Below are 23,305 nucleotides of genomic sequence, written 5' to 3'. Positions count from 1 at the left end.
TGTGAATGGGCCAGCAGGTTTTTCCAAATAAAAAGGGATTCCTTTCCTATTTCTAAAACTAGGAAACTAAAACGATAAAAAGGAAATCAAATCAATTCGGAATAAAGAGTTTTTATATACTAAAATTATCAGAAAAATAAAATATAGATGATGGGCATTTTTCCATGGCAAAAATAAAAACTTCAGAAAAAATTATTTTCACAAAATTGCCCAAAAAGTTTATTTTCTTTTGCAAATAATTTTCAAATGACCCTCTAAGTTTTAGGGTTCAAATAACTTTCAAAATGCCCGTGGGTTCGAGGGTCATGTTCCTCCTCTCTAGAATGTATTTCCCGACATTTCTTGCACGAAGAAAACGAATGGAAATGCAAAAGAATTCAATGCAAATATCTCCGTTCAAATTCTTTATAGTTGAAGAAGTCATGTCATCTTCTCTCTTTGCTTTTTTTTAAAGATTTAATTTGAATTCACCGGAGAAGGGGAAAGTCATTTTATTCCCTCTCTTTCAAAAGTTTCGAAAAGTTTCAAATTTCACACAAGTTTCAATCACTCAAACAAACAAATTCTCAATCTAATAATTATATTAACATTCCAAAATTTATAATTTTGGGATGTTACAACGTATGACTATATACGAAATGCATGCCTACATTACATTGATGAACTGGAGCTAGTTACTTATATTCCCATGTTATAACTGTTGCATGATGAATGTCATCCGGCATAATTATCCATCACCGATCCAATGCCTACAAGTTTTTCCTACTGGTCCTTGCTACGTTACTTTGCTGCTACTGCTGTCACTACTGCTACTATTACCGCTACTGTTGTCACTGCTGCTACTGTTACCGTTGCTACCGTTGCTATCACACTACTTTGCTACTGAAACTTTGCTGCAGATACTATGTCTTTCAAGTGTGGTTGAATTGACAACTCAACTGCTAATACTCGAGAATATTTTTCCGCCTCCCCTTGTGTCGAATCAACAAATTTGGGTTAAATACTCTACCCTCGAAAACTGTTGCGATCCTCTATACTTGTGGTTATCAAGACTATTTTCTGGCGCCGTTGCCGAGGAGGCCTAGCTCTATTCTCTGAGTCACTTGGGATTTACGTCTCTTGATCACTATGAGGAATCCAAAAGATCCAAAAACTAAAGTCTTGCCCTCAACAACGAGGACATGCAAGGAATTGCCATCTAGCTCTGTACTTGATTCACCTTCAGTTATGATTAAGTTTGCGACACCACCGCCTGCTAGAAATTCTGATATGTCGCCTGTGCTTGATGATGCTGCTTTTGCTATCCATGATGCTTGTGATGATGCTTTGCTTGATACTACTTTTCCACTAGGTGCATTCCTTGATGCACAAATTGCTAGAGTTGCTGCTGAATGTGATGATATTTCTGAAACTGCTGAGATTATTGAAGTAGAGCCTGCTATTTCACCTGTTAGAACTAGCTCTCCTAGATATGAACTGCCTAATATACGTGAGGGTTATGTTATGGAGGGAGAGGTAGTTGAGGACTTTCTTGCTTGTAAGGATAGCTACAATCTTGAGAAATTACTGCGCAAGTGGAAAGAAAAATCTCTGAACGCTAGAATGAAATATGATCCTAAGTTTTCTACTTCACCTATCTTTGTGACCGATAAGGATTAGGAATTCTCTGTCGATCTTGAGTTAATTACTCTGGTCGAATCTGATCCTTTTCATGGTGATGAGTCTGAAACGGTTGTAGCACATCTTACTAAGCTGCACGATATAGCCACCCTATTCAGGAGTGAGGAAAAGACCCGCCACTACTATATCCTTAAGTTGTTTCCTTTCTCACTAAAGGGTGATGCTAAGACTTGGTTCACTTCTCTTGCCTCTGGTTGTGTGCGTAGTCCCCAGGATGTGATCTACTACTTCTGTGAGAAATATTTTCCTGCCCATAAGAAACAAGCTGCCTGGCAGGATATATATAACTTTGTGCAAGTAGAAGAAGAGAGTCTCCCACAAGCTTGGGGGAGGCTTGTCCAGCTACTGAAGGCTTTGCCTGATCACCCTCTTGAAAAGAATGGAATACTTGATATCTTCTACAATGGACTAACCGATGCTTCTAGGGACCACCTAGATAGTTGTGCTGGTTGTGTTTTTAGGGAACGAACTGTGGAACAAGCTGAGATTCTATTGAATAATATCTTGTGCAATGAGTATGCTTGGACTATTCCCGAACCACCTCCGAAGCCAACTTCGAAGAAAAGAGGCATCCTATTCCTCAGTCATGAAGATATGCAAGAAGGTAAGAAATCTATGCAAGAGAAAGGCATTAAAACTGAAGATGTCAAGAATCTACCACCTATCGAAGAGATCCATGGTCTTGATAATCCGACACAGGTAGTAGAGGTAAATTCTCTTCGTAGATTTAATGAGAGTGATATTCCTTTTGATAAACCCGCTAGCTTATGCTTAGATGAATTTGATAAGTTTGTTGCCAAACAACAAAGTTTCAATGATTATGTTAGCAGACAATTGGAACAGAATGCTCGTATGCTTAGTCATTTAAGTGCTTGTGTGGATAGAAATGTCAATGATCTTAAGCTTTTGAGTAAACATGCCTCTATGGTCACTACTCAGGTAGAAGAAGTACTTAAGGCTCAAAATGACTTGCTCAATGAGTTGAATGACAATTCTATTAGAGTCGTCACTAGAGGCGGTAGAATGACCCAGGAACCTTTGTATCCTGAGTGTCATCCTAACAGAATTGAACAAGATTCTCAAGGAGTTAGCACTGAGGCACCTAGTCATCCTGGTATTAGGAAGAAAAATAAAGATGATAGGAACTTGCATGCTAGCAGCCGTGTTGCTGTTACACCCGAGAATCCAAAAGATGTCTTTGTTTGTGATGCCGAAACACAATCTGGTGATGAACATGAGCCTAATGATAATATCGATAGTGGTGTTCATGATGATGCTCAACCTAGCAATGATAAGGATGTGGAGATTGAACCTAGTGTCGATCTTGATAACCCACAACCTAAGAATAGGAGATATGATAAGAATGACTTCATTGCTAGGAAGTATGGTAAAGGAAGAGAACCATGGGTTCAGAAACCCATGCCCTTTCCTCCCAAACCATCCAAGAAAAAGGATGGTGAGGATTTTGAGCGCTTTGTTGAAATGATTAGACCTGTCTTTCTGCAAATGTGTTTGACAGATATGCTCAAAATGTCTCCTTATGCTAAGTACATGAAAGATATTGTGACTAACAAAAGGAGGATACCTGAGGTTGAGATTTCCACCATGCTTGCCAATTACACCTTCAAGGGTGGAACTCCTAAGAAACTAGGTGATCCGGGAGTGCCCACTATACGTTGCTCCATTAAAGGAAACTACGTTAGAACTGCTTTATGCGATCTTGGAGCTGGTGTTAGTGTTATGCCTCTCTCTCTTTACCGTAGACTTGAATTGGATAAGTTGACACCCACTGAAATCTCCTTGCAAATGGCCGACAAATCAACTGCTTTCCTATCGGCATTTGCGAGGATGTGCCTCTTGTGGTTGCTAACGTTACTATCTTAACATACTTTGTTATTCTGGATATTCCCGAGGATGATGCCATGGCTGTCATCCTTGGAAGACCCTTTTTAAACACTGCAGGGGCTGTTATTGATTGCAGCAAAGGCAATGTCACTTCCATGTCTATGGTAATGAGGATACGGTGCACTTTCCGAAGAAACAATATCGAGTACATTGCATCAATGCTATTGAAAGAACTTCATCGATTCTTATTAGGAGCTTTGAATGCCCTATACCTACTGTCAAGATGAAGTATGATTTTCTTGTTGGGGATATGCACATCCCCATTGAGGTAACCTAGTGACTATTCGAAAATTCTCCGGTTTTATGCGATTCGAAAAAGTTTGTCAAGGAGACTTGATCAACCTCATTGACGGATTTCTTTTGATGACCATGAGATGAATGAATCTTGGAGTCACAACCCTCTGTTCGAAACCTTTACTTTCGGTTGCTTAGAAGAAAAATGATAAATTTAGCTTTAGTTTTTCCTATTTTCTGCTTTTTGCGTCCCATAGAAAAGTGTCTTGAAAATAAAAGTTCTTCAAATGCCCTGAAAATCAGGTATGATTTTTTCTGGAATTTTTGAAAAATTCTCCGACAAAGAGCTAGTCAGAGGGATGCACCAGTGGGCCACAAGCCCAGGATGTGCGGGCACCCCCCTGGCTGCACGTACCAGGCTTGTGGGGCCCACTTGGCCTCCCTCCACTTATTCTAGCTCCCATCTCTTTCTCCTACCTCCAGAAATAATCATTCCACAGCTCAAACCCGTGTTCTTGCTCTTCTTGTTGCGATTTTTGATCTCCTTGTGCAAAGCCCCATTCACCAAACTGATTTGGGGGGATTGTTCCTTGGTATGTGACTCCTCCATTGGTCCAATTAGTTTTTGCTCTAGTGCCTTATTCGTTGTGTATTTTTGCTGCCTTGGTGACACTGTTCTTGAGCTTTGCATGCTAATTTTAGATGGTCCCAAGTGGTTTTGATGCATGATATGGCCTCTAGGCACTTGCAGGAGTAGTTGCTATGAGTTTCGTTGAGCCTTGTTCACTTTTCTCTTGAGTCACTGAAAATTTCAGAAAAATAAGATGCTCAGGAGAAACTATCATGGTGATTCCTCAAGCAAAAGGGGTCCTGTCTCTCGATTCGGGAGCCCGATCCTTATCTGCCAAGGGAGGCACCAGTACAACCATGTGAATGGCCTTCCGATGAATTGATGATTGATGCAGGTTTCAAGGACGAGTTTGATACATTTGTTTACAACGCCGGGCTCGAAGAATTCATCTCCAACAAGTGAGAACAGTATACTACACTCACTGCCTCTTTTGTTCGTAGATTCAAATTTTTAGTTGGCCGTGGCGCATCCATACTGTTTGATCTGTATGACAAATCGTATACCATAGATTTAGAGGATTTCAACAGAATTTGCAAGATACCTGATTGGGGTAATCTCAATGATCCTCCTAAGTCTTCGGTTAGAGATTTCATCTCTAGTATAACTGTTGGAGAAACTAGACACATTACGCAGGCTAGCATGGGGAGAATTCATTTTCCTGCCTTGCATTACTTTGCCCTCTTCATAGGTAGATGCATTAACGGCAAGATTGAGCATTGTCACCTCTGTGCACCTGACCTTAGTATTCTTAAGAGCGCAGTAACAGACGACAGAAGTTTCAACATGGGAGCTATAATCGCGGGGAGGCTAAATAATAATGCTAATGAAGGGGATTTCTTTGGTGGGATCTATGACACTCGCACAACAAATTTTCTTGGAGTACCCATCTACGAAGGAGATCCCCCGCTCCATACAGCTTTCCTTGATCGCACAACTATGACATGTTATCAGTTCCTTGAGAGGGATAATGAATCCCTCCTATACCAGTTAATATTTAACCGACAAGGTGTTCTCCATATTAACCTTCCTGCTCCTTCCTTCTTTGACTTTCAGGTAAAACAGAGATATTACATAACCAGAGGAGAGGCAGAGGAGTATGAGAGGGAGGCAAAGGCTGCTCGCCTCCGTGAGGCAGCTATTCAGGCAGTAGATGCCGTCTTCCCGTACAACCCCCATTATGATTTTGGATACCACCCGGACCTGCCGTGGGAGTAGAGCAACTTAGGCCAAAAGCCTAAGCTTGGGGGAGTACGTATTTCTCACCGACCTTATATTCATGCTTTCACTTTGATAGTCGGTGTTCACACCTCGCCACTGTATCATCCATGCTAGTTTATTTCTTTTTCTCGCTTTCTTCTCGTGTGATTGTTTAGTTTGAGAAAACCCAAAAAGATTTCCTGTTCTTCTTTTGCTTGTTGGGAGCTTTCCCGTGTAAATAATTTTCTTTTTCTTTGGGTCAAGGTAGAAGACCATTGTTACAATGTTTAGTGGCTCTCACATGCATATCTGTTTATCTATCAAAGAGCCATATTACTTTGTCTTCTCCTTTGTGCTTGCTTGCAGATTCCAGCTTAGTCCAATTCGCGAACACTCTTATTATTGTTCACCTCATTCGGCCGTGCAAGTGAAAGGCAATAATGACGATATATGATGTAGTGACTTAGCCTGGAAAAGCTGGTATGAACTCGATCTATTTTGTTTTTTTAAATATGAGTAGCTCATCGTTCCTAATTCAGCTTTGTTATGAGAGAAACATGTTTGCAAATGACAACTTAGAGATCATAGTTTCTGATGCCATGCTTAATTAGCTAGGAGCTTATAATGGTTTATCTTGGATGCCAACATGAATTTCAAGATTATTATGATGTAGTATGATAGGATGGTATCCTCCTTTGAATGATTCAAGTGGCTTGACTTGGCGCATGTTTACGCATGTAGTTGAAACAAAATCAACATAGCCTCTATGATACTCATGTTTATGGTGATTTTTGTCCTACTCATGCTTGCAGTCAATGTTGGTTAATTTCAATGCATTTTGATGACTGTTGTTGCTCTCTAGTTGGTTGCTTCCCAGTCTTTTGCTAGCCTTCACTTGTACTAAGCAGGAATACTGCTTGTGCATCCACTTCAATAAACCCAAAGTTGTTCCATATGAGTCCACCATACCTACCTATAGGCGGTATCTACCTGCCGTTCAAAGTAAATTTGCATGTGCCACTCTCTAAACCTTCAAGTAATAATCTGTTTTGCATGCCGGAACCGCTCATGTGGTGACAAGGGGCGATCAGTATCTTCCATGCTAGGTGTGTTATCCTCGATATGTGTTTATTCACTATCATTCACGAGAAAGGGGCCGGTAATTGGAATGCCCAGTTCCATGCTCAAATCAAAAAGATAATTGCAAACAAAACTCCCCCTGGATTGTTGTTGGTATGGACGGCACCCGAGTATTCGGCTAGTCGTGGAGTGTGATTGATAGGTGGTGGGGGAGTCAAAACTTTACTTTTCTATTTGGGAACCGCCTATAGTATGTGTAGCATGGCAGATGGTGAAAATTCTTGGTCATTGCATTGACAATGAAAGCATGCCACCCAAAATTATTTATCTCTGTTTTAAAAGCTTGAGCTCTGGCACCTCTACAAATCAATGCTTCCCTCTGCGAAGGGCCTATCTATTTATGTTTCTGTTGAGTCATCCTCTTCTTATAAAAGCACCAATTAGAGAGCACCTCCGTCATTTCTATGCTTTGCTTTTAATTGTTATTGAGTATGAATGTGACTGGATCTTCTTTGCCATGAATTACAATGTTCAGTCAGCCCTTGGTCTTTGAAGGTGCTTTGCATTTATGTTTTGCGGTCTCATAAAGAGCTAGCGAGATACCATCTGTTCATATTGCTTCATAATTGTTTTGATTGAAGTGTTAACATTTGAAACTTATTATTATTGCTCGCTAGTTGATTATGCCATTGATATGAGTACATCTTGAGACCTAAATGTCATTGCTTATGTGGTTAGATTATGATCTTGTTGAAACTCTGAATATGAGTTAGACATAATTGCAACAACAAGATCAAATAGAGTTCGTAAAAGTTTTTCTTTTTATTGTTTCAGTTTGTCAACTGAATTTCTTGAGGACAAGCAAGGCTTTAAGCTTGGGGGAGTTGATACGTCTCCATCGTATCTACTTTTCCAAACTCATTTGCCTTTGTTTTGGACTCTAATTTGCATGATTTGAATGGAACTAACCCGGACTAACGTTGTTTTCAGCAGAAGTGCCATGGTGTTGTTTTTGCGCAGAAATAGAAGTTCTCGGAATGACCTGGAAATTTACGAGATTTTTTGTGGAATATAAAAAAAATACTGGCGCAAGAATCAACCGGAGACGTGGAGCGAGGAGCCCACAAACCCAGGAGGCGCGGGCCCCCTGGCCGCGCCAGGCAGACTTGTGGGGACCTCGGGGCTCCTCCGCCTCCAACTCCAGCACTATTTAGTCCCTTTCACCCAGAAAAAAAATCAGGGAGAAGAGTTCATCGCGTTTTACGATACGGAGGCGCCACCACCACCTGTTCTTCCTCTGGAGGGCAGATCTGGAGTCCGTTCTGGGCTCCGGAGAGGGGAGATCATCACCGTCGTCATCACCAACCTTCCTTCATCGCCAATTCCATGATGCTCTTCACCGTTCGTGAGTAATCTCATCGTAGGCTTGCTGGACGGTGATGGGTTGGATGAGATCTATCATGTAATCGAGTTAGTTTTGATGGGGATTGATCCCTAGTATCCACTATGTTCTGAGATTGATGTTGCTACTACTTTTCCATGCTTAATGCTTGTCACTAGGGCCCGAGTGCCATGATTTCAGATCTGAACCTATTATGTTCTCGTCAATATATGTGTGTTCTTGATCCTATCTTGCAAGTTGTAGTCACCTACTATGTGTTATGACCCGACAACCCCGGAGTGACAATAGCTGGCACCACTCCCGGAGATGACCATAGTATGAGGAGTTCATGTATTCACTAAGTGCTAATGCTTTGTTCAGGTTCTATATTAAAAGGAGAACCTTAATATCCCATAGTTTCCATTTGGACCCCGCTGCCATGGGAGGGATGGACAATAGATGTGATGCAAGTTCTTTTCATAAGCACGTATGACTATATACGAAATGCATGCCTACATTACATTGATGAACTGGAGCTAGTTACTTATCTCCCCATGTTATAACTGTTGCATGATGAAGGCCATCCGGCATAATTATCCATCACCGATCCAATGCCTACGAGTTTTTCCTACTAGTCCTTGCTATGTTACTTTGCCGCTACTGCTGTCACTTCTGCTAGTGTTACCGCTACTGCTGTCACTGCTACTACTGTTACCGTTGCTACCGTTGCTATCACATTACTTTGCCACTGAAACTTTGCTGCAGACACTAAGTCTTTGAGGTGTGGTTGAATTGACAACTCAACTGCTAATACACGAGAATATTCTTCCACTTCCCGAGTGTCGAATCAACAAATTTGGGTTGAATACTCTATCCTCGAAAACTGTTGTGATCCCCTATACTTGTGGGTTATCAGTTGCACGTGGAAAAAAGTTGTCTCAAATCAGCCCTAAATCACCACTATATATAGGAGGGAGGGAGGGGAGGAGGCAGCCTGAAAACCTCAAGGTTTGGCCGAAATTGGAGGTGGAGGAGTCCTACTGCAATCCTACTTGGAGTAGGATTCCACCTTCCCACTTGGAAGCTCTTTCCACCTTGTGTTTTTTTCCTTCGCAAACCTTCTGGGGCTTTGTTGGAACTTATTCCAGCCCATCAGGGGCTGGTTTATCTCTTCCCATAGCCCATGAGACCCCTTGGGGCGTGACACCCCTCGCGATGGTCCCTGGCACCCCTCCCGGCACTCCCGACACACTACCGATGAGCCCGAAACTTTTCCGATGACTAAAATAGGACTTCCTATATATTAATATTTACCTCCGGACTATTCCGGAGCTCCTCGTGACAACGTGGATCTCATCCGGGACTCCGAACAACTTTCAGTTACCAACACCTATAATTCAACTATACCGAAACATCATCGAACCTTAAGTGTGCAGACCGCGCGGGTTCGAGAACTATGTAGATATGCCCCGAGGTACTCCTCGGTCAATATCCAATAGTGGGACCTAGATGCCCATATTTGATCCTACATATTCTTCGAAGATCTTATCGGTTGAACCTCACTGTCAAGGATTCATATAATCCCGTATGTCATTCCCTTTGTCCTTCGGTATGTTACTTGCCCGAGATTCGATCGTCGGTATCCGCATACTGTCATGGTTTTCTCACGACAGATGTCCTAATGAAACGACTTAGTGATGGAGCCATCACACCTTGGTGGCGACTCAAAGGAGTTAAGCGGAAGCGGGACTCAGATTTACCCAGGTTCGGCCCCTCGTGAGGAGGTAAAAGCCTACGTCCTGCTTTGTGTTGTATTGATGATGTCTCGATTACAAGGAGGGCGTAACTCGCCTGACCTAGGTCTCGATGATTTTCAACCCGCCTCTCCTCTCCAGGGACTCACCTTTATATACAGGTCGAGACCCTAGGGTTTACAAGAGTCCATGCCTTAATATAAACCATGATTATTTCTATCTCTAAGTCGCCGTGCTTTCCAAGACTGGAGAACTCCCCGATAACTTATCCTCCATCCGGATCTTGCACCCCCGTCCAGCTCGTGGGCCTTCTGGGCCAAAGCTTGAACCGCCAAAGGATGAGTCGCCCACTTGGTGACCCGACCCAATTAGGGCGGGTCACACCGCCGATAATATCCCCAACATTAGGCCCCAGATTGACTTGAACCTGTTCATGCCAATAAACTCTTACCTAGTTTAGGAGCGACTCAGTCCACTCCTTTCATGCATCACACGCTTAAGCCGCCATCCTTCATGGAAATATCCAAGTCGCTGAATTGTTTCTTGAAGACATCATCTTATCCCATTATCCTTGGAAAATGATGACGCAATCTCGAGCGGATCTCGTGGCGCAAATATCCCAAAAATCTTGGCGCCATAAGTGTGAATCTTTAGCCTGCCCTTCGGTTCCCGCGCGAGGCACCTCAATCTCCCCACCCGTCCGATTAAATAGGCTCGGGAACACGAGCGAAGGGAATCTTCACCTGCTCGTCCCATCAGCTTCTTCTTTCTCGCGACCACACAAAGAAATCCAACACCACCCGAAGAACTCCGTCGCTGCCGAAGGACTTCTGCAACCGCTTAAGGGACTCCGGCGCCGCCCGAGGGACTCCGCTGCCGCCTGCGAAGTTCTGTCACTGCTCGAGGGACTCCATCACCGTCCACTACATCCGACGCATCTTCAACCTAGCGAGAACGCCGTCCTTGCCGCGGACCTGCACAGCCGCTTCCGGACGCCATTAGCAAGTCAGTTCTTCATCAGTTGCAATCAGATCCTGATCCTTCGGCATTTACCACCTGCCATGTTCTTAGAACGCTTCGAGCTTCCCTTTGCATGTTGATAGGTTAATGGTAATAGCTGATGTAATAGCGTTAACCGCATCCTTGATTAAATAGTTTCCTATTCGGAAACCCAAAAAGCTTCGGCCAAATCATCTCTGCCATATTCATTTTTAGTCACTGCCCGTTCTGCTTCATCCAAACCTTTTTCCGTTATTTTATCTTGCTCGTAGATCCGCATTATACTGCTTACTGTGTAGAAAACTGTTTGTAGATTCAGACTTCATCATTTTACCGCACGTCCTCCATGCCCTGGGATACCTTCCTAAGTCACCCTTGTGCCCAAATCTAGTCCCTTATTGGCGAGTTAATAGATTTCCGTAGCCACTCGACAAATGTTCGGCGGGTTAATAGATTCTCTTACCCACTCAACAAGTGTTCGGCGGGTTAACAGATTCTCTTAGCCACTCAACAAGTGTTTGGCGGGTTAACTTACCCGTGATCTTTTCCTCTGTAGCTATGGGTACCGTTTTCAAGTCCGGCTGGCTCCCGACCAAAGTTGACGACGCCTTCCTCGAGGATTGCGTAATGACAGGGAACCTTGATCCGAAGGAAGCCATCGGATGGTGATCTGGACTAGGCGACGAAATTCCCAACCCGAAGGAAGGGGAGATAGTTGTTTTTGCTGAACACCTCGAACGGGGGTTTAAGCCGCCAGGATCAAAGTTCCTCAGAGACGCTATGGCCTTCTTGAACGTCCGCCTCCAAGACCTGGTCCCCAACTCGATCAGCAACATGAGCCAATTCCAGGTATTCTGTGAAGCTTACCTACGAATGTAACCGTCAGTCAATTTGTTTTGGTACTTCTTCCACCTGAATCGCCACACCAAGTTCTCCAATGGCCCTAGCTTAGAACTTGGAGGGGTTAACGTTCAACGACGAAGAGACAGCCCATTCCCATCACTCGCCATGCCCAGCTACCCCAAAGGTTGGGGCGAGTCTTGGTTTTATTGCTGGGACACTTCTCCTCCGGGTGAAAACAAACTCCTAGGCTACAGGAAGGAGCGTCTGCCCACAAACTTCAAACTTCCTGACTAGCTCACCAAAGAATAAGAATCGGATTTCATACGAGTGCTATCCGAGTTACGATCTTTAACAAACAATGGCCTTACTGGAGTTGATCTGATCCGCTGCTGGGTGGAATGGCGCATCCTTCCCTTGAGTCGCCGAGACGGCTTGATGTGCGAATTTGTTGGTACTTTGACCCATCCCCAATGCTACTTCCACACAACACTCACAGAGGAAGACATTGTGACCATCATCAAAAAGCAAACCGGCGAGCCTTTGGCCAAGTGTAGCCAAATAGGGCTTAAGCCATTTTGCAAAATTAACCCGGCTCCTAAGGTAAATAAGTTGACCCGCCCTTGATTTACGCTTTCCGACTTACTTGGATTTTGCCTTGCATAACATTGATTCCATCTCAGAAAGGCGAACGATTCTGGTCACGAAGGCCGAAAAAGATTGCCCTGAAGCAAACCAGACCACCTCCAAAAAGGAAGTCCAAGGGTAAAAACAAAACCGCCATTGCCGAATCATCTGATGTGGACGAATCCCAAGTCAGCGAAGCGTCTTCAGAGGTAAAATTTTATCCTTTATGTCTTGACGCCCTTTTTCTCTAATTTGTGCTTATATCTCTGCATTTCCCTATAAAGAATGATGATAACGAAAGCCAAGGTGACGTTGTAGAGGTAATTTCCATTTCTTCAGACTCAACTTCTCCTTCACCTAAGCCGGCCAGGCGAGTTTGTGGGAAAGATCCCATGTCTCACCCGAATGCTTGTCTGGACCCAAATTTCCTCTTGAAGAAGGCGCAACATACTTCCTTTCGGAAAACTCGAAGCCACTCAGGGCTTTGATGTCCGGGTTACCAGCAAAAATCCCTACCAAGAAACGGCAGAATGAGGTACCCTCTATCAATTTCTACCTTCTTTCCTTTTGGATCACACTTGTAACTCGCTCACATTTTGAGATATTACTTTTGCAGACCTCTCCCCCTTCATCGGGCAACTCAGTGATGTCGGCCCTTCCTCCCATGATTCGCGTACAAGGGTAAGTCCTTATAATACTTATGTCTTTTCTTGACGATAATGACACTTGCTTTAAACATGACCCTCTTTTTCTTAGAGCGAAAGCGAAGAAGAGGAAAACCGGCGGCTCAACTTCCGCTCCTGCTCTAGAACTTAGGGAAAACCCAGCACCAGCTCGTGGTGACCCGGAAAAAGATATAACTGATGACCGAGTTGACCTTCCAAGTTCTCCCAAGGAAGGCATGGAAGCGCCCAACCCGCCAAGTCCGTTGAAGGCGGCTGAAGATCCTGATGCTGTGGTCATTACTGGTACTGGCTTCTCTAAGCCGGCTTCGACAATCTTATCGAAGCATGTATCAACATCGTCCCATCCTTCCACCAAGCATGAGATTTCCAAGGCCAAACTTCCTCAATATGAAAAGCTTGAGTTTGATGAACTCTGCTCCGGCTTCGCAAGTCGCCTGGAGACAAGTTATGAAATGGAGAAGAACCTGCTCCATATGATGAAGAATAAACATGCGGTACTCCTTAGTGCATACCCTCCTTATTAGCCCCCAAGGGCCAGGTCATCTTTTGAAAGATGAGCCGGGTCTTGATGGAGAAAAAACCTTCGGCCTGTAACCCCCAAGGGCCGGGTCATCTTTTGAAAGATGAACCGGGTCTTGATGTAGAAAAAACCTTCGACCTGTAACCCCCAAGGACCGGGTCATCTTTTGAAAGATGAACCGGGTCTTGATGCAGAAAAAACATTCGACCTGTAACCCCAAGGGCCGGGTCATCTTTTGAAAGATGAACCGGGTCTTGATGCAGAAAAAACCTTCGACCTGTAACCCCCAAGGGCCGGGTCATCTTTTGAAAGATGAGCTGGGTCTTGATGCAGAAAAAACCTTCGACCTGTAACCCCCAAGGGTTGGGTCATCTTTTGAAAGATGAGTCGGGTCTTGTTTGTGGCATAGTTTTGTCTAAAAAATTATAAATTAGCCCCCAAGTGTCAGGGATGTTGCTTGCAACAATTCTGAGACCTGTCCATTGATAATATGTTGTCAGGAATCTCTGGCCCGAGCCGAGTCAAAGTTGGGCGACTTAAACAAAAGTTTAGCCGACCAGCAAGACACGCGGGCTCAAGCAGAAAAAATACCAGGCGATCGTAGGTGATATGGAAAAGCTGAAGGCCGCCAACAAGAAATCTCAAGCTGATCAAGCCACTGCGCTAAAACGAGCCGAAATGGCTGAAACAAAACTGGGAGCCGTGCAACAAGAGCTGACCGGCTTAAAGAAACATATTTCCAGCATGACACATGCCATCTTTGGTTAGAAGGAATCCCTAGTTTTGTATCTTTTAAAAGAAAAAATTAGTGTGAAAAAACTACTAACCATTATTGTCTCTCACGCAGGCCCGAGAGCCGCCAACCTTCAGGACGACTGTATCTTGAAGTTAAAGGCGATTTACACACTGGCTGAGCAGTTGTACACTGGGAGCATGCTGACCGTGAAGGCAGCGATGGGCACCAAGGAACCAATCACATCAATCAAAAAGATGCTTGGCTGCTTATCCACCCTTGCGCCTCAGATAGGTGAGCTAACCCGATCAGCCGCCCGGAAGGGGGCGCTGAGTACGTTGAGTCGGTGTTTGGTGTATGCTCCAGAACTGAAACCCGAAGAAGTAGCAGCAGGCTTCCCACAGCTCAAGGATGACGAGTCAGAGTTTACTCAAGATGATTATCAGCTCGTCGTCAAGGAATCACGCTCGGCGGCAACTCAGCTAGCAGCAAGCTTGGATTTATCAAAGTACCAAGCCGCTTATGACGACAAGAAAAAGGAAGTAAACCCGCCAACATTTGTGACAACGAGCTCGACTCCTCGTCGGCCCAAAAACCCTTTTGATTTGGAGGCGGATCTTTCGGCATTTTTGCATGATGAAGACGAATTTGCCGCTCTATCCATGTGTAACTGGGTACTGGGCGATTTACAACTTGAAGTCGGCCAGAGCTCGAGGCAAGTTGACCCGGAGGCGCCAGCAGAATAGACCTTACAGATTTGGCCATCTAAGCCATGTAATAGGTCATTGTAGAAAACAATCCTTTGCTTATGTCTGTTGTGGAACTCTTCTGTGACCTTTGAAAAAAAACTTGTGCCGCCCTTGGGGTGCCATGATGCTCGACCCGCCATGTCAGTAAAGATTTGATCACCAACCTGTTTGGCTAGCAAAAAGCATATATCAAACCATCTCAATGAGTAGTGGATGATGATAAATAATAACCGACTCAAGGTTTCTTAACGAGACACGGCGAGTCTCATAAATCTATGGACCCTTGTGGCAATGCCAGGAAGGTGATAATAAGAATTTTGTCGGCTCGTTCAAGTCGCTACAGGATAGAACGAGTTTAAAAAATCAAGTGTTACCCCAAAGGAGACTTTTTGTGTAAAAAAGCTCAAGTATTTAGACTGGCTGATCAGCCGCGAGTCAAGCTTCAGTGAAGCAGGTTCAATGAACCAATGGTTTCTCTATTCTCCATGTGGGGCGCTAGCCGGTACCATGCATGTTTTAACCAAGGTGAGTTCAGGGTCCATAGAGCGGATTGACTCGCCAAGAGTTCATGGGTCCATATGGCGATTTGGCCAACACACAGTCCAGTATAACCATTTGTAGTGCGGTAATTTTTCGCTAGCCAAATGGGTAGTTAGGCCGATCTCAGTGAGAGGAAGCCCCCAAGTGACCTATGATTAGGGGAAAGACCGGTCATAGGATTGTAGAAGCGTATACGATCTTACCACAAAATGACTTGGGAGCTGATAGCCCCCAAGTAAGCCCGCCTAATCCTCAGAATCATATAAGGCGCCCATGTTTGAATCGTGCGCTTGTAGCGATTTGATCCTCTTTGGCTTATCGATACTCAGTGTTGTAATAAGTGCATCATGGCGACTTATGCTCTCTGGTATTGATAGCGTCCATGCTTGGGCGACTTGTCGAAGAACAATATAGATCCATGCTTTCAAGAAAATGAAGTGGCAGGAAAACCCAAGTTTTGTGGGTATCGACTTTATTGCTTTATATAAACGAAGGACTTACAATTTCCAAAAATGGGAGAGAAAGGAAAAAAGGGGAGCCAATAGCTCAGGTGTAGTAAGGCCGCAGATGGGCTATGTACCAGGGGCGAGTTGACTCATCCTCCGTGGTGGGCCGATCAGGCCGAAGATCTATCAAATAGTATGACCCGTTGCGAAGATTTTTGCTGACGATGAAGGGTCCTTCCCAAGGCGGTGACAACTTATGCATACCAGTGTGATCCTAGATCAACTGGCGCACTAAGTCACCCTCCTAAAAAGCTCGGCTCTTTACCCGACGGCTATGATAACGCCGCAAGTCTTGCTGATAGATAGCCGATCGGGAGGCAGCCAAATCGTGTGCTTCCTCCAAAGCATCCAAAGAATCCTGACGTGGCAACTCATTATCCTGTTCCACATAAGCAGGGACTCGGGGCAAGTCATGCGTAATGTCACTAGGGAGAACGGCTTCTGCTCCGTACACCAAGAAGAAAGGAGTAAAGCCCGTAGAACGATTCGGGGTGGTCCGAATGCTAGGTAATACCGAAGGCAACTCCTCAACCCAACACCCTGGGTGCGCTCTAGGGGAACCATAAGTCGGGGCTTGATTCCCCACAGTACTTCCTGATTCGCCCGTTCTGCCTGCCCATTAGATTGTGGATGAGCAACCACAGATATATCAAGCCGAATATGCTCCCGGTTGCAAAACTCCTGCATCGCCCCTTGTGATAAGTTGGTACCATTATCAGTGATAATGCTGTGTGGGTATCCAAAACGAAATATCAGCTTTTTCAAGAATTTGACGGCCGTTTCCGCGTCACAGCTGCCAACAGGCTCTTCTTCGACCCACTTGGTGAATTTATCCACCGCCACCAGGAGATGAGTCTTTTTATTGGATGACATATTAAAGGGACCAACCATATCTATCCCCAAACCGCAAAGGGCCAAGTGATGGGAATAATCCTTAATTCTTGAGCCGTCACATGAGCTTGTCGTCCAAAACGTTGACATCCATCACATCGACGAACTATCTCTTCTGCATCCGCATGAGCCGTTCACCAAAAGAACCCATGCCGGAACACCTTGGAAACCAGGGAACGTCACCCAGCATGATGCCCCCAATCTCCTGCATGTATTTCATTGAGAATTGTGCACCCTTCATCAGAAGAAACGCATCTTTGAAATACCCCGGAAGTACTTCGCTTGTATAACTCGCCATTGATGACGACCATGGATTTGCTCCAACGAACGATTTGACGGGCCAACACCTCATCTGAAGGTAACTCGCCTCGTGTGAGGTACGCCAAGTAAGGAAGAACCCAATCTGGCATAACGCATAGAGCCGCCACAAAATGAGACTCAGGATCTGGTATCGCCAACTCCTCTTCTGAAGGCAACCTCATAGAAGGATTATGTAGAATATCCAGAAAGACATTAGGAGGAACCGGCTTACGTTGCGAGCCGAGACGCGAGAGGGCATCAGCCGCTTCATTGAGTCGCCGGTCGATACGATCGACTTGATAACCATGGAAATGACCCGCCACATCAGACACAACCCTTCTATAAGCCGCCATCAGGGGGTCCCGGGAATCCCATGTACCTGAAACTTGTTGTGCCACCAGATCGGAATTGCCCAAGCACCTGACACGTGTGAGGTTCATCTCCTTGGCGAGTCGCAAACCATGAAGCAAGGCTTCATACTCTGCAGCGTTGTTGGTACACGGGAACATGAGTCGGAGAACATAACAGAACTTGTCTCCCTCGGGTGAAATCAACACCACGCCAGCCCCCGAGCCTTCCAACTGCCTAGACCCATCAAAGTAAATGGTCCAGTACGTGAGATCAGGCCTGTCCTCGGGAATCTATAACTCGGTCCAATCATTGATGAAGTCGACCAATGCCTGGGACTTGAGAGCCGTGCGAGGCGTATACCGCACGTGGTGTGGCTCGAGCTCAATTGCCCATTTGGCGATTCATCCTGTTGCTTCTCGGTTCTGGATGATGTCCCCAAGAGGGGCGGAGCTAACCACCATGATAGGATGTTCTTGGAAATAATGATTTAGCTTCTGACTCGCCATAAACACCCCATAAACCAACTTCTGCCAATGTGAATAACGTTGTTTGGAGAGGGTTGGCAACTCGCTGATAAAATACACCGGGCGCTGTACCGGGTATTCTTCTCCTTCCGTTTAACAACCACTGCCACGCTCACCGCCTTGGTATTCACCGAGATGTACAAAAGCACAGGCTCCTTTCCAGTCGGGGCGGCCAGAACCGGCGGGTTGACCAGTTGCTGCTTCAGGGCTTCAAAAGCTTCGTTGGCCTCGTCCATCCAAACAAACTGATTAGCTTTCTTAAGCAAGTGATAGAGGGGAATGGCTTTCTCCCCTAGGCGGCTTTTAAAGCGACTCAAGGCCGCAATATGACCCGCCATGCGTTGAACTTGATTAATATTCGCTGGTTTCCCGAGCGAGGTGATTGCTTCGATTTTGTCCGGGTTGGCCTCAATGCCGCGTTCGGACACCAGAAAACCCAAAAGCTTTCCTGCAGGAACGCCAAAGACACATTTGGTGGGATTAAGCTTCATTTGATACACACGCAGATTGTCAAAGGTTTCCTTGAGATCCTCCAAGAGTGTCTCCTTCTTGCGAGATTATACCATGATGTCATCAACGTAAGCATGGACATTGCGTCCGATTTGGCCGCGGAGACAGTTTTGAATACAACGTTGGTAAGTTGCCCCAGCGCTCTTGAGCCCAAACGGCATGGATACATAGAAAAATGCCCCAAATAGGGTTATGAAGGCTGTCTTCTCCTGATCTTCCATATCCATCTTGATTTGGTGATATCCGGAGTAGGCGTCCAAGAAACACAAACGCTCGCATCCCGCAACCGAATCAATGATTTGATCAATGCAGGGAAGGGCGAAAGGGTCTTTTGGGCAAGCTCTGTTGAGGTCGGTGTAGTCGATGCACATGCGGAAAGTGCCGTTCTTGTTGAGCACCAGGACCGGGTTAGCCAACCATTTAGGGTGGAAGACCTCAACGATGAATCCCGCGGCCAAAAGACGGCCGACTTCTTCTCCGATCGCCTTGCGTCGCTCCTCATTAAACCTGCGAAGATATTGTTGAATCGGCTTTGCTTAAGGGTCAACATTAAGATGGTGCTCAGCGAATTCTCTCGGTACACCAGGCATGTCAGAAGGTTTCCATTCGAAGATGTCCCGATTCTCACGGATGAATTCGATGAGCGCGCTTTCCTATTTGGGATCCAGACCCGCCCCGATAGTGAACTGCTTGGATGAATCGCCAGGAGTAAAGTCCACCATCTTAGTGTCATCCGTCGCCTTAAACTTGAGGAGCGGCACGACATCAGTTGTTGGCTTCTTGAGGGGCGACATATCCGCCGGGTCAACATTGGCTTGGTGATACTTGAGTTCTTCTGCAGCACAGGCGATTTCTGCGTAAGCCGCATCTCCTTCCTCACACTCCTTTGCTATCCTCCTGTCACCGTCGACTGTGATGGGTCCCTTAGGGCCAGGCATCTTGAGTTTAAGGTAGACATAGCAGGGGCGAGCCATGAACCGGGCGTAAGCCGGCTGCCCGAACAACACATGATATGGGCTCTTTAGCTTGACCACCTCAAATATAAGCGACTCACTCTTGTGATTGGATGCTGTACCAAAAGCCACATTAAGTTTGACCCGTCCAATTGGATATGCCGACTTACCCGGGACGATACCATGGAATACCGTGGTTGACGGCATTAGGTATTTCTCCAAGAGGTTTATCCTTCGAAAGGTGTCGAAATATAATATGTTGATGCTGCTGCCACCATCCATAAGAACTTTTGAAAGGGTATATCCCCCGACTTGGGGGGCCACGACCAATGCCAAGTCGCTGGGGTTGTCGATTCTGGGCGGGTGGTCCTCCCTACTCCACGAGATAGTCTGCTGAGACCAATGGAGGTACCTGGCGAACGCCGGCTCGGACACGCTATACGTCCTGTGCTTCACCTTCTTGTCTCGCTTACAGGCACTGGTGGTGAACATGTGGTATTGTCCAGTGTTTAATTGTTTGGGATTGCTGCGGAATCCGCCATTATCATCTTCCCCTAGGGAGCCCCCTACGGGGGTGGCTGCTAAAACACTCCGGGCGGGTTATACCGCTGCTGGTTATGCACAGGTTACTGGCCCCTGCTTGGTTGTGAGCCGCCCTGGGGACCTGGTTCGGGAAAGCCGCCGAACGGGTTCTGGCGTTGATTAGGCGCACCGAACTGTACCTGCCGTTGGCTTTGGTCACCGGTTTGGCCTTTCTTTAGTGCCTCCGCCCGAAATTCCTGCATTATGTAGCAATCTTCCCAAGAGTGGGTCGCCGGCCCTTTCGCCGTGGCGTGATGCGGGCAGGGGCCCTTAAGTATCTCGTTGTAATTGCGCGGCTTCTTGGCACCGTAACCCCTCTTCTTCTGGCGCTGGTTGCCATTGTTAGCATTGGTATTGGTGACGAAGTCCATGGATCCTTCCTGCTGCCTTCTTTTGCCATTTCCACCGTGATTATGGTGGGCGCGTCCCTAAAACCGGGAGTGATTCTTGGATGAATTGCCTTTCCTTGGCGAGTTGGCCTTGCTATCGTCCTCTCCTGGATCTTTGGCATCGTCTGCTTTGGCGTACCAAGTGAGGGTATCCATCAATTCGCCCATATCCTGGACCTTGCGCTTCAGCCGCCCCAGCTTCTGTACCAAGGGCTCATAGTGGCAGTTTTGCTCCAGAATTAGCACGACCTGAGCCGCCGTGATGCCATCTGACGAGTGGATGATTTCCGCAACCCGCCGCGTCCAATGATGGGCCGACTCATCGGGGCGCTGCACGCAATGCTGTAAGTCGACGATCGTCATTGGGCGTTTGCAAGTTCCCCGAAAGTTTTTGATGAAACGATCCTTCAGTTTAGCCCAAGTCTGGATGGAGTTGGGTGGCAGGTTTTTCAACCAAGTGCGCGCCGTTCCTTCGAGCATCATTGTGAACTACCTGGCACAGACCGCCTCACTCACGTCGAGCATGTCCATTGTGAGTTCGTAACTCTCAACCCATGATGCCGGCTCAAGATCCGGGGTGTAGTTGGGCACCTTCCTTGGTCCTTTAAAGTCCTTCGGCATCCGCTCGTTGCGCAGGGCAAGGGCCAAACACGGCAGCCCGACGTGCCTGCCGCCTCCGCGAAGTGACGCTGGGTGGGTTTGGATGTTGTCTTTATGATCCTAGCCCGTCGTACCAGTGACGTTGCGGGTAGGAGGGTCCCGATTGTCGGGCGGATCACCCTGAGGTAGGTGCCGCGGCCCGCTGGTTATGGCGGGTAGGTCCTCCGGCCGGCTTCTGGTGCGGCTCGCCTGGGGGGTGTAGTGCAGCCGGTCGAGGCTGTGTGAGAATTGTGCGTTCTGGACCACTGCTGTTTTCAACATCTCGATGGCGTTTCTTGCTTCTATTTCAGCCGGGGTGTTGCCATAAATCGGAAGGGATTCTAAATGGCGAGTTGCGGCGAGCACGTTGTCCATGGGGTTGGAAAAGTGGCCCTGAGGTGTCTGGAAACGGGGAACACGATCATCCGCTGGCTGAGGCGGCGAGTTTGGTGGCTGAGCCCGCCCTCCCCCTAGAACGGTTCCCGCCCCGGGGGTGCGCGGAGTGTAGAAAAGGAGGGTAGGGTTCAGATCAGGGGGTAAACGCCCCTGGTGCCTCCTCTGATGGACAGCGTCGGACGCGCGCTGATGTCTTTCAAGTCTATATTTCTCGGTGTTCAAGCGGGCCGTCTCCGCGGTGATCTGAGCTTGCCGAGTCTCAATCCTGGCGGCTTCTGCCTCTGCATCTCGCTGGGCCTTCGCCATCTGATCTTGCAGCTTTGCCAACTCGGCGTTTATTGTTCCTTGGTTTTCTGCCGTCATAGGGGTCACCATGATCCTTGTTATCTCCGCCGACAGGTCCACCAGGACCGCAACTGGGCTTTTGGATGGTTCGTCAGCCTCGTTGTTGCCTGCAGGGTTTTGCTCGGACTGTGTTGCCCCCGCCATATATACGGCGATCTGACGACGGGTCCGGTCGAGGACTTCGGGATCCATCGCCAGCGACAGATCTCCGAGGCAGCCCTCGTGCAGGGATTTGATTGAATCTGTGTCGCCCATGGATGACTCGTCGTCGGTGTTGACCGACGTAGTCTCCTGAGTCGCCGATCGCTCTGGCTCATCAGATCCCAGCGTGAAGCCGACGAAAATCGGGCGCGTCAGGCTTGGCAGCGCGACGGGAGGGACATACCTGTCCGGCTCGACGGTGTCGGTGAAGCTGTCCGGCTTAGGCATGGGTGCACCGACTATGCCGATGAAGATGTTGACCTTGCTGAAGGGGACTCTATAGCCGGATTCGATTAAATCGGCCTCGGGCCCCCACATCGAGTTGTCGATGTAGTACTTTCCGCGGCGGCTCCGGGTCAAGAGCCCGGCCGTGTAGCTCCCTGACCCTGGTAGGGATCCCTTCGAGAACTCAACTCCATCGTGCGTAGGCCGCACGGTGGGCGCCAACTGTCGTGGTTTTCTCATGGCACATGTCCTAATGAAAGGACTTAGTGATGGAGCCATCGCACCTTGGTGGCTACTCAAAGGGGTTAAGCCGAAGCGGGACTCATATTTACCCAGGTTCGGCCCCTCGTGAGGAGGTAAAAGCCTACGTCCTGCTTTGTGTTGTATTGATGATGTCTCGATTACAAGGAGGGCGTAACTCACCTGACCTAGCTCTCGATGATTTTCAACGTGCCTCTCCTCTCGAGGGACTCTCCTTTAAATACATGTCGAGACCCTAGGGTTTACAAGAGTCCATGCCTTAATACAAACCATGATTCTTTCTATCTGTAAGTCGTCGTGCTTTCCAAGACTGGAGGACTCCCCGATAACTTATCCTCCATCCGGATCTTGAACCGCCGTCCAGCTCCTGTGCCTTCTGGGCCAAAGCATGAACCGCCAAAGGATGAGTCGCCCACTTGGTGACCCGACCCAACTAGGGCGGGTCACACCGCAGATAATATCCCCAACACATACCTATTTCAATCTCGTTACCGGCAAGTCTCTTTACTCGTTCCGTAATACAAGATCCCGTGACTTACACTTAGTCACATTGCTTGCAAGGCTTGTGTGTGATGTTGTATTACCGAGTGGGCCTCGAGATACCTCTCCGTCACACGGAGTGACAAATCGCAGTCTTGATCCATATTAACTCAACAGACACCTTCAAAGATACCTG

At 46.8% G+C, this 23,305-nt stretch overlaps 1 pseudogene; it reads right to left on the bottom strand.

Annotated features, from left to right (window-relative positions):
* The window catches only part of LOC123450619, a 69,980-nt pseudogene extending 47,519 nt beyond the window's left edge, over nucleotides 1-22,461 (bottom strand).
* Between the last annotated feature and the right edge of the window lie 844 nt (nucleotides 22,462-23,305).

This window comes from Hordeum vulgare, chromosome 4H (assembly GCF_904849725.1).
Source record: "Hordeum vulgare subsp. vulgare chromosome 4H, MorexV3_pseudomolecules_assembly, whole genome shotgun sequence".
Classification (NCBI taxonomy): domain Eukaryota; kingdom Viridiplantae; phylum Streptophyta; class Magnoliopsida; order Poales; family Poaceae; genus Hordeum; species Hordeum vulgare.
The sequence above is the reverse complement of the archived record's forward strand: the minus strand, read 5'-3'. Positions and strand labels throughout refer to the sequence as shown.